This window comes from Cervus elaphus, chromosome 17 (assembly GCF_910594005.1).
Source record: "Cervus elaphus chromosome 17, mCerEla1.1, whole genome shotgun sequence".
Lineage (NCBI taxonomy): Eukaryota > Metazoa > Chordata > Mammalia > Artiodactyla > Cervidae > Cervus > Cervus elaphus.
In genome coordinates, this window is record NC_057831.1 from 888,092 (window position 1) to 901,062 (window position 12,971).

The following is a 12,971-nucleotide window of genomic DNA, read 5'->3' on the forward strand; positions in this document are numbered from 1 at the left end:
CCACACTTCTTTATCCATTCATCTGTTGATACACATCTAGGTTGCTTCCATGTTTTAACTATTGGAAATAGTGCTGCAATGAACAGTGGGATACATGGGTCTCTTTCAATTTTGGTTTCCTCAGTGTATATGCCTAGGATGGGATGGCTGGGTCAAATGGTGGTTTTATTCCTAGTTTTTCAAGGAATCTCCATACCATCCTCCATAGCGGCTGTATCAACTTACATTCCCACAAACTGTGCCAGAGTGCTCCATTTTCTTCACAATCTTTCCAGCATTTATTCTTTGCAAACTTCTTGGTGAGGGCCATTCTGACTGGTGTGAGGTGATATCGCATTGTAGTTTTGATTTGCATTTCTCTAATAATGAGCGGTGTTGAGCATCTTTCATGCGTTTGTTAGCCATCTGCATGTCTTCTTTGGAGAAATGTCTGTTTAAGTCTTCTTCCCACTTTTTGATTGGGTTGTTTGTTTTTCTGGTATTGAGTTGTATGAGCTGCTTGTATATTTTGGAAATCAATCCTTCGTCAGTTGTCTCATTTGCGATTATTTTCTCCCATTCTGAAGTTGTCTTTTCACCTTGCTTATAGTTTCCTTTGCTGTGCAAAAGCTTTTAAGTTCAATCAGGTCTCACTTGTTTACTTTTGATTTTATTCCATTACTCTAGGAGGTGGGTCATAGAGGATCTTGCTTTGATTTATGTCATCGAGTGTTCTGCCTATATCTTCCTCTCAGAGTTTTATAGTTTCTGGTCTTACACTAAGGTCTTTAATCCATTTTGAGTTTACCTTTGTGTACGGTGTTAGAAAGTGTTCTAATTTCATTCTTTTACATGTAGCTGTCCAGTTTCCCCAGCACCATTTATTGAAGAGCCTGTATTTGCCCCATTGTATATTCTGCCTCCTTTGTCAAAAATAAGGTACCCATAGGTGCATGGGCTTGTTTCTGGGCTTTCTATCTTGTTCCATTGCTCTCTATCTCTGTTTTTGTGCCAACACCATTCTTTCTTGATGGCTGCAGCTCTGTAACATAACCTGAAGTCGGGAAGCTTGATTCCTCCAGCTGCATTCTTCTTTCTCAAGACTGCTTTGGCTCTTTGGAGTCTTTTGTGTTTCCATATGTATTCTGAAACTTTTTGTTCTAGTTCTGTGAAAAATGCCATTGGTGATTTGATAGGGATTGCATTAAACCTGTAGATTGCATTTGGTAGGATAGTCATTTTCACAGTATTGCTTCTTCCTACCCAGGAACATGGAATATCTCTCCATCTCTTTATGTCATCTTTGATTTCCTTCATTAGTGTCTTATAATTTTCTGTGTACAGTTCTGTTGTCTCCTTAGGTAAGTTTATTCCTAGATATTTAATTCTTTTTGCTGCAGTGGTGAGTGGGATTGATTCCTTAACTGCTCTTTCTGATTTTTCATTGTTTGTATATAGAAATGCAAATGGTTTCTGTGTATTGATTTGGTATCCTGCAACTTTGCTAAGTTCAGTGATTAGCTCTAGTAATTTGATGATACTCTCTTTCAGGTTTTCTATGTACAGTATCGTGTCATCTGCAAGCAGTGAAAACTTTACTTCTTCTTTTCTGATCTGGATTCCTTTTCTTTCTTTTTCTTCTCTGATTGTTGTAGCTAGGACTTCCAGAACTATGTTGAATAATAGTGGTGAAAGTGGACACCCTTGTCTTGTTCCTGATCTTAGGGGAAATGCAGTTTTTCACCATTGAGAATAATGTTTGCTGTAGGCTTATCAATTATGGCTTTTACTATGTTAAGGTAGGTTCCTTTTATGCACATTTTTTTGAAGAGTTTTAATCTTGAATAGGTGCCGAACTTTGTCAAAGGCTTTTTCTACATCTATGGAGATAATCGTGTGGCTGTTATCTTTCAATTTGTTAATATGGTGTATCACATCGATTGGTTTTCATATATTGTAGAATCCTTGCATCCCTGGAATAAATCCAACTTGATCATGATATATGAGCTTTTAGATGTGTTGCTGAATCCTGTTTGCTAAAATTTTGTTTAGGATTTTTGAATCTATGTTCATCTGTGATATGGGCCTGTAGCTTTCTTTTTTGTGTGTTGTCTTTGTCTGGCTTTGGTATCAGAGTGATGGCGGCCTTGTAGAATGAGTTTGGAAGTGTTCCTTCCTCTGCAATTTTTTGAAAGAGTTTTAGAAGGATAGGCATTAGCTTTTCACTAAATGTTTGATAGAATTCTCCTGTGAAGCCATCTGGTCCTGGGCTTTTGTTTTGGGGTTATTTTTGGTCACAGCTTCAATTTCAGTGCTTGTATTGGGTTGTTCACAATTTCTATTTCTTCCTGGCTCAGAGTTCTTCCAAGTTATCTTTTTTTATTACCATATAGTTTTTCATAATAGTCTCCTGTAATCCTTTGTATCTGCATTGTCTGTTGTAACCTCTCTTTTTCAATTCTAATTTTGTTTATTTGATTCTTGTCTCTTTTCATCTTGACCAATCTGGCTAAGAGTTTGTCAATTTTGTCTCTCTTCTCAAAGAACCAGCTTTTATTTGTATTGATCTTTTCTAGTGTTTCTTTTCTTTTCTTTCTTTCTTTTTTCTTTTTTTTTTTTCATTTATTTTGCTTGGATCTTTATGATTTCTTTCTTTCTACTAATTTTGGGGTTTTCTCTTCTTCTTCTTCCTTGCCACCTCTTCTTAATATCTTCAGCTTCTGTTAGGTCCATGTGATTTTTGTCATTACTGTGTCCATCTTTGCATGAACTATTCCCTTCGTATCTCTACTTTTCTTGAAGAGATCTCTCGTCTTCCCATTCTATTGTTTTCCTCAATTCTTTGCATTGATTACTGAGGAATGCTTATCTCTCCTTGCTGTTCTTTGAAACTCTGCATTCAGATGTGTATATCTTTCCTTTTTTCCTTTGCCTTTAGCGTCTCTTCTTTTCTCAGCTATTTGTCTGGCCTCCTTACAAAAAAGAAAACCATTTTGCCTTTGTGCATTTCTTTCTCTTGGGGATAGTCTTGATCACTGCCTCCCTTCAATGTCATGAACCTCTGTCCATTGTTCTTCAGGCACTTTGTCAGTTCAGTCACTCAGTGGTGTCCAACTCTTTCTGACCCCATGAATCACATCACGTCAGTCTTCCCTGTCCATCACCAACTCCCGGAGTTTACTCAAACTCATGTCCATTGAGTCAGTGATGCCATCCAACCATCTCATCCTCTGTCGTCCCCTTCTCCTCCTGCCCTCAATCTTTCCCAGCATCAGGGTCTTTTTCAATGAGTCAACTCTTCACATGAGGTGGCCAAAGTATTGGAGTTTCAGCTTCAGCATCAGTCCTCCCAATGAACCGCAGTACTTATCTCCTCTAGGATGGACTGGTTGGATCTCCTTGCAGTCCAAGGGACTCTCAAGAGTTTCTTCCAACACCACACTTCAAAAGCATCAATTCTTCAGCACTCAGCTTTCTTCACAGTCCAACTCTCACATCCATACATGACCACTGAAAAAACCATAGCCTTGACTAGACGGACCTTTGTTGGCAAACTAATGTTTCTGCTTTATAATATGCTGTCTAGGTTGGTCATAACTTTCCTTCCAAGGAGTAAGCGTCTTTTAACTTCATGGCTGCAATCACCATCTGCAGTGATTTTGGAGCCCCAAAAAATAAAGTCTGACACTGTTTCCACTCTTTCTCCATCTATTTCTCATGAAGTGATGGGACCAGATGCCATGATCTTAGTTTTCTGAATGTTGAGCTTTAAGCCAACTTTTCACTCTCTTCTTTCACTTTCATCAAGAAGCTTTTTAGTTCCTCTTCACTTTCTGCCATAAGGGTGGTGTCATCTGAATATCTGAGGTTATTGGTATTTCTCCCAGTAATCTTGATTCCAGCCTATGCTTCTTCTAGTCCAGTGTTTCTCATGATGTACTCTGCATATAAATTAAATAAGCAGGGTGACAATATACAGCCTTGACATACTCCTTTTCCTATTTGGAACCAGTCTGTTGTTCCATGTCCAGTTCTAACTCGTGCTTACTGACCTGCATACAGGTTTCTCAAGAGGCAGGTCAGGTGGTCTGGTATTCCCATCTCTTTCAGAATTTCCCACAGTTTATTGTGCTCCACACAGTCAAAGGCTTTGGCATAGTCAATAAAGCAGAAATAGATGCTTTCCTGGAGCGATCTTGCTTTTTCAATGATCCAGTGGATGTTGGCAAGTCGATCTCTGGTTTCTCTGCCTTTCTGAAAACCAGCTTGAACATCTGGAAGTTCATGGTTCATGTATTGCTGAAGCCTGGCTTGGAGAATTTTGAGCATTACTTCACTAGCATGTGAGATGAGTGCAATCGTGCAGTAGTTTGAGCATTATTTGACATTGCCTTTCTTTGGGATTCGAATGAAACTGACCGTTTCCAGTCTTTTGGCCACTGCTGAGTTTTCCAAATTTGCTGGCATACTGAGTGTAGCACTTTCACAGCATCATCTTTCAAGATCTGAAATAACTCAACTGGAATTCCATCACCTCCACTAGCTTTGTTCATAGTGATGCTTTCTAAGGCCCACTTGACTTCTCAGTCCAGTGTTTCTGGCTCAAGGTGAGTGAGCACACCATCGTGATTATCTGAGTCATGAAGATCTTTTTTGTACAGTTCTTCTGTGTATTCTTGCCACCGCTTCTTAATATCTTCTGCTTCTGTTAGGTCCATACCAATTCTGTCCTTTACCGAGCCCATCTTTGCATGAAATGTTCCCTTGGTATCGCTAATTTTCTTGAAGATACCTCTAGTCTTTCCCATTCTTTTGTTTTCCTTTATTTCTCGCTGAGGAAGGCTTTCTTTTCTCTCCTTGCTGTTCTTTGGAACTCTGCATTCAAATGAGAATATCTTTCCTTTTCTCTTTTGCTTTTCACTTCTCTTTTTTCACAGCTATTTGTATGCCTCCTCAGACAGCTGTTTTGCTTTTTTGCATTTCTTTTTCTTGAGGATGGTCTTGATTCCTGTCTCCTGTACAATGTCATGAACCTCTGTCCATAATTCATCAGACAGTCTGTCTATCAGATCTAGTCCCTTAAATCTGTTTTTCTTTTCCACTGCATACTCATAAGGGATTTGATTTATGTCATACCTGAATGGTCTAGTGGTTATCCCTACTTTCTTCAATTTAAGTCTGAATTTGGCAATAAGGAGTTCATGATCTGAGCCACAGTCAGCTCCCAGCCTTGTTTTTGCTGACTGTATAGAGCTTCTCCATCGTTGGCTGCAAAAATATAATCAATCTGATGTCAGCAGCCATGAGGAGATACCCCTCATCCAAGGTAAGGAGCTGTGCCTTGCTTTGCTGGAGCAGCCATAAAGAGATACCCCACGTCCAAGGTAAGAGAAACCTAAGTAAGACGGTAGGTGTTGTGAGAGGGCATGAGAAGGTAGACAGACTGAAACCATAATCACAGAAAACTAGCCAATCTGATCACATGGACCACAGTCTTGTCTAACTCAGTGACACCAAGCCATGCCAAGTGGGGCCACCCAAGACGGTCGGGTCATGGTGGAGAGGTCTGACAGAACGTGGTCCACTGGAGAAGGGAATGGCAAGCCACTTCAGTATTCTTGCCTTGAGAACCCCATGAACAGTATGAAAAGGAAAAATGATAGGATACTGAAAGAGGAACTCCCCAGGCCGGTAGGTGCCCAATATGCTACTGGAGATCAGTGGAGAAATAACTCCAGAAAGAATGAAGGGATGGTGCCAAAGCAAAAACAATACCCAGTTGTGGATGTGACTGGTGATAGAAGCAAGGTCCGATGCTGTAAAGAGCAATATTGCATAGGAACCTGAATGTTAGGTCCATGAATCAAGGCAAATTGGAAGTGGTCAAACAGGAGATGGCAAGAGTGAACGTTGATATTCTAGGAATCGGCAAACTGGACTGAATGGACTGGAATGGGTGAATCTAACTCAGAAGACCATTATATCTACAACTGTGGGCAGGAGTCCCTTAGAACAAATGGAGTCGCCATCATGGTCAACAAGAATCTGAAATGCAGTACTTGGATGCAATCTCAAAAATGACAGAATGATCTCTGTTCATTTCCAAGGCAAACCATTCAATATCACGGTAATCCAAGTCTATGCCCCGACTAGTAACGCTGAAGAAGCTGAAGTTGAACAGTTCTATGAAGACCTACAAGACCTTTTAGAACTAACACCCCCAAAAAGATGTCCTTTTCATTATAGGGGACTGGAATGCAAAAGTAGGAAGTCAAGAAACACCTGGACTAACACGCAAATTTGGCCTTGGAGTACTGAATGAAGCAGGGCAAAGGCTAAGAGAGTTTTGCCAAGAGAACACACTGGTCATAGCAAACACCCTCTTCCAACAACACAAAAGAAGGCACTCTATCAATCAGATCTAATCCCTTGAATCTGTTTGTCACTTCCACTGTATAATCGTAAGGGATTTGATTTAGGTCATACCCGAATGGTCTAGTGGTTTTCCCTACTTTCTTCAATTTAAGTTTGGATTTTCCAATAAGCTATTCATGATCAGAGTCACAGTCAGCTCCCAGTGTTTTTTTGCTGGCTCTACAGAGTTGTTTTTGCTGACTCCATAGATCTTCTCCATCTTTGGCTGGAAAGAATATAATCGATCTGATTTCAGGTTTGACAATCTGGTGATGTCCATATGTAGAGTCTTCTCTTGTGTTGTTGGAAGAGAGAAGGGAATGGTAAACCACTTCAGTATTCTTCCCTTGAGAACCCAAGAACAGTATGAAAAAGCAAAAAGAACCCTTTTAAAAAGTAATATAAGAGATTTACTTAAAATATCTACATTTGCAATGTACCATACACTACATCCTTAACAACTTGTTAAACTTCCAGTGAAGAATTATGAATGCTAACTTAAAAATATTTGAAGCCAGAATTTCTAAGAACTATCTTAGAGGAGATTATTGCATTATTTCTTTCCCCTCAAACATTCAACCCTTTCCTCCTTTCTCTTAATCATTCTATTTTTATCTTGCTTATTTACTCTTTCCAGATTAAAATAGGAGCAATGAGAAGGAGACTTCCACTCTCTGTCCACCCACCCAAAGCTATCCTTGTACACTTCATAACTTAGGGTGAATGATGTTGATATGTGATTCCTGATCTCCAAAGAAGAAGATTTATCTTTGGAACCAGAGATCAGGCTTGACTACTCAGGGCTCTTGTGTGGAAGAAGTTTTATTATAGTGAAAAGGAACAGAGAAAGCTTCTGAAATAGATATCAAAAGAGGGTGGAGAGCACCCCACTTCCTAGTCTTCAGCAAGGGAGCTATATACTTTTTAAATTAGTTATTACAATAAATCAAAAGAATGTTTCAAGGTTGTAAAAATCTTACCAGACCCACTCCGATAATATACATTTTAAGATAATGGGATTAGGCAGAAGGTTTTCAGGAAGGAGAAACTGTCCTCAGGCAGGATACATTGTTGCTATCTAATCCTTAGTACAGAGTTTAAACCGAGTTGTTTGTTGTATAATCATCAGTTCCAGGCTTAAAGAAAAAAAAAAATTGTGACTAAGACTAAAGAATGTAGAGAAAAAAGGCATTTGTCCTTTCCTCCTCCTTGAGAATTCCAGACTCTTGTCACCTCTTCAGGTTCTTCAGCATTATTGGTCTGCACTTAGACTTGGATTACTGTGATATTGAATGGTTTGCCTCGGAAAGGAACAGAGATCATTCTGTGGTTTTTGACACTGCATCCAAGTACTGCATTTTGGACTCTTGTTGACTATGATGGCGACTCCATTTCTTCTAAGGGATTCTTGCCCACAGTAGATATAATGGCCATCTGAGTTAAATTCACCCATTCCAGTCCATTTTAGTTCTCTTATTCCTAAAATGTCGATGTTCACCCTTGCCGTCTCCTGTTTGACCACTTTCAATTTGCCTTGATTCATGGACCTAACATTCAGGTTCCTATGCAATATTGCTCTTTACAGCATTGGACTTTACTTCCATTACCAGTCATATCCACAACTGTGTTGTTTTTGCTTAGGCTCCATCTCTTCATTCTTTCTGGAGTGAATGCTCCTCTGATCTCCTGCAGCATATTGGGCACCTACCAACCTAGGGAGTTCATCTTTCAGTGTCCTATTTTTTTGCCTTTTCATACTGTTCATGGAGTTCTCAAGGCAAGAATACTGAAGTGGCTTGCCATTCCCTTCTCCAGTGGACCACATTTTGTCAGATCTCTCCACCATGACCCATCCATCTTCGCTGGTCCTATATGGCATGGCTCATAGTTTCATCGAGCTAGACAAGGCTGTGGTCCTTGTGATCAGATTGGTTAGGTTTCTGTGATTGTGGATTTCAGTCAGTCTGCCCTCTGATGGAGAGGGATAAGAGGCTTATGGAAGCTTCCTGATGAGAGAGACTGACTGAGGGGGAAACTGGGTCTTGTTCTGATGGGCGGGGCCATTGCTCAGGAAATCTTTAATGCAATTTTCTGTTAAAGGGCAGGGCTGTGTTCCCTCCCTGCTATTTGCCCTGAGGCCAAACTATGGTGGAGGTAATGAAGATAATGGCGGCCTTCTTCAAAAAGTCTCATGCTTGCCCTGCTACACTCAGTTCCCGCAAACCTGCAGCAGGCCGCCACTGACCCAGGCCTCTGCCAGAGACTTCTCGACATTCATGGGCAAGTCTGGGTCAGAATCCTTTCTCCTGGGTCCTGATGCGCAAAAAGTTCTGCTTGTGCCCTCCCAGAGTCTGTTTCCCTAGTCCTGTGTAAGTTCTGTGGTGGGGTTAATGGCGACCTCCTCCAAGAGGGCTTATGCCACACCCAGGTCTACTGCCCCCAGAGACTCGGCCCTGGCAGCAGTCCACTGCTGACCCGCACCTCCTCAGGAGACACTCAGACACAGTTCTGTCTGTCTCTGTGGGGTCTCTGGGTCCTGGTGTGCACTAGGTATGTTTGAGCCCTCTGAGCGCCTCTGGCAGGAATGGGGTTTGATTCTAAATGCATTTCGCCCCTCCTACCTATTTGCTGGGGCTTCTTTGCCCTTGGACACAGGGCATCTCCTCACAGTCACTACAGCCACACTCCAGCACCACACAGCCAAGGCTCCAGCGCCGCTCAATACCACAGTGATCCAAGTCTGTGCCTCGACCAGTAACACAGAAGAAAATGAAGCTGAATGGTTCACTGAAGACCCACAAAACCTTCTAGAACTAACACCCCCCAAAAATGTCCTTTTCACTATAGAGGACTGGAATGCAAAAGTAGAAAGTCAAGAAATACTTGGAGCAACAGGCAAATTTGGCCTTGGAGTACAGAATGAAGCAGGGCAAAGGCTAACAGAGTGTTGCCAAGAGAACGCACTGATCTTAGCAAACACCCTCTTCCAACAACACAAGAGAAGACTCTACACATGGACATCACCAGATGGTCAACACCGAAATCTGATTGATCATATTCTTTGCGGCCAAAGACAGAGAAGCTCTATAGAATCAGCTGACTTTGGCTCAGATCATGAACTCCTTATTTCCAAATTCAGACTTAACCTGAAGAAAGTAGGGAAAACCACTAAATCATTAAGGTATGACCTAAAACAAATCCCTTGAGATAATACAGTGGGAGTGAAAAATGGATTCAAGGGATTAGATCTGATAAAGTGCCTGAAGAATGATGGATGAAGGTTTGTGACATTGTACAGGAGGCAGTGATCAAGACCATCCCCAAGGGAAAAAAAAAATGCAGAAAGGTAAAATGGTTGTCTGAGGAGGCCTTACAAACAGCTATGAAAAGAAGAGAAGCAAAATGTAAAAGAGAAAAGGAAATATATACCCATTTGAATGCAGAGTTCCAAAGAATATCAAGAAGAGATAAGAAAGTCTTTCTCAGTGATCCGTGTAAAGAAATAGAGGAAAACTATAGAATGGGAAAGACTAGGGAAGTCTTAAAGAAAATTAGAGATACCAAGGGAAATTTTCATGTGAAGATGGGCACAATAAAGGACAGAAGTGATATGGACCTAACAGAAGCAGAAGATATTAAGAAGAGGTGGCAACAATACACAGAAAATTGTGCAAAAAAAGATCTTGATGACCCAGATAATCATGAAGGTGTGATCATTCACCTAGAGCCAGATATCCTGGAATACAAAGTCAAGTGGGCCTAAGAAGGAATCACTAAGAACAAAGCTAGTGGAGGTGATGGAATTCCAGTTGAGCTATTTCAGATCCTAAAAGATGATGCTGTAAAAGTGCTGCACTCAATATGCCAGCAAATTTGGAAAACTCAACAGTGGCCACAGAACTGGAAAAGGTCAGTTTTCATTCCAATCCCAAAGAAAGGCAATGCCAAAGAATGCTTAAACTACCGTACAATTACACTCATCTCAGATGCTAACAAAGTAATGCTCAAAATTCTCCAAGCAAGGCTTCAAGAGTATGTGAGCCGTGACCTTCCAGATGTTCAAGCTGGATTTAGAGAAGGCAGAGGAACCAGAGATCAAATTGCCAACATCTGTTGGATCAATGAAAAAGCAACAGAGTTCCAGAAAAATATCTGCTTCTGCTTTAATGACTAAGTCAAAGACTTTGACTGTGTGGATCACCACAAACTGTGGAAAATTCTGAAACAGATGGGAATACCAGACCACCTCTCATCTCTCTTCGGGAACCTGCCTCTTGAGAAACCTGTATGCAGGTCAGAAATCAACAGTTCAAACTGGATGTAGAAACAGACTGGTCCCAAATCAGGAAAGGCTGTATATTGTCATCCTTTACATCATGAGAAATGCTACACTGGATGAAGAATAAGCTGGACTCAAGATTGCCTGGATAAATATCAATAACCTCAGATATGCAGAAGGCACCACTCTTACAGAAGAAAGCAAAGAGAAACTGAAGAGCCTCTTGATGAAAGTGAAAGAGGATAGTGAAAATTTTGGCTTAAAACTCAACATTCAGAAAACTATGATCATGGCATCTGGTCCCATCACCTCATGGCAAATAGATGGGAAACAGTGGAAACAGTGACAGACTTTATATGGGGAGGCTCTAAAGTCACTGAAGATAGTAACTGCTGCCATGAAATTAAAAGACACTTGCTCCTTGGGAGAAAAGTTTTGACCAATCTAGACAGCATATTAAAAGCAGAGACATTAGTTTGCCAACAAAGGTCCATGTAGTCAAAGCTATGGTTTTTCCAGTCCTCATGTATGGATGTGAGAGTTGGACTATGAAGAAAGCTGAGTGCCAAAGAATTGATGCTTTCTAACTGTGGTATTGGAGAAGACTCTTGAGAGTCCCTTGGACTGCAAGGCGATCCAACCAGTCCATCCTAAAGGAAATCAGCCCTGAATATTCATTGGAAAGACTGATGCTGAAATGGAAACTCCAATACGTTGGCCACCTGATGTGAAGAAATGACTCATTTGAAGAGACCCTGATGCTGGGAAAGATTGAAGGCTGGAGGAAAAGGTGACAGGAGAGGATGAGATGGTTGGATGGCATCACCGACTAAATGGATATGAGTTTGAGTAAACTCTGGGAGTTGGTGATGGTCACTGAGGCCTGACATTCTGCAGTCCATGGGGTTACAAAGATTTGAACACGAATGAGTGACTGAACTGACTCATCTCTCTTCGGGAACCCCAGACCCCTCTCTCCTCCTCGGGGAACCTGGACTTCTTATTAACCTGCTTAGGAATTGACTCTCCCATGCCTAACTTTCCTGACCTCGCGAGTACCATCACTACTCTCTGGCAAGTGCATGCCTTTGAATGTGTTTTTTGATTCCTGGGTTGGGAATATACACTGGAGGAAATGGCAAACCACTCCAATAGTCTTGCTTGGAAAGTCCCATGGACAGAGGAGCTTTGTTGTCTGTAGTCCTTGGGGTCATGAAGAGTCAGACCTGATTGAGCATGGATATGCACAAGAAGTGCACATTTCCTCATTGCTCCTACTTTAATCTGTGAAAAAGAGACTGTACCAGGGAAAGAACAATGATAACTAGTAATATTGATACATTTGTAAAGACAGGGATCAGAAATAGAATCAGTCCTGTAATTCTGATTTCACTCTTTCTACTAAATGGTTAGTTTGAAGCTATAAAAGGAAATGGAAGGCAAAATTGGCATCAGTAAATAAATTTTCCTGAAATGCTACCAACCCCAATCTGCCCTTAGGTGCACCAAGATGAGAGACTTCCTGGGCTGGTATGTGGTCTTTAATGTCTGACACACAGGCAAATATTTTTAAAAGTACTTGCTAAATAAAGAAATTAAAATTAAAATAGCTTATTTTATTTGCCTTTTATACATTGTCTTATAAAGAGATAATTTTATTTTTCAAATTTATTCAACATATGGATTAAGTCCCTACATGGAAAAGAAATGCAAAAAGGCAAAATGGTTGTCTGAGGAGGCCTTACAAATAGCTGTGAAAAGAAGAGAAGTGAAAAGCAAAGGAGAAAAGGAAAGATACTCCCATTTGAATGCAGAGTTCCAAAGAATAGCCAGAAGAGATAAGAAAGCTTTCCTCAGCGATCAATGCAAAGAAATAGAGGAAAATAACAGAATAGGAAAGACTAGAGATCTCTTCAAGAAAATTAGAGATACCAAGGGAACATTTCACACAAAGATGGGTTCGATAAAGGACAGAAATGGTATGGACCTAACAGAAGCAGAAGATATTAAGAAGAGGTGGCAAGAATACACAGAAGAACTGTACAAAAAAGATCTTCACAACCCAGATAATCAGGATGCTGTGATCATTCACCTAGAGCCAGACATCCTGGAATGTGAAATCAAATGGGCCTTAGAAAGCATCACTATGAACAAAGCTAGTAGATGTGATGAAATTCCAGCTGAGCTATTTCAAATTCTGAAAGATGATGCTGTGAAAGTGCTGCACTCAATATGCCAGCAAATTTGGAAAACTCAGCAGTGGCCAAAAGACTGAAAAAGGTCAGTTTTCATTCCAATC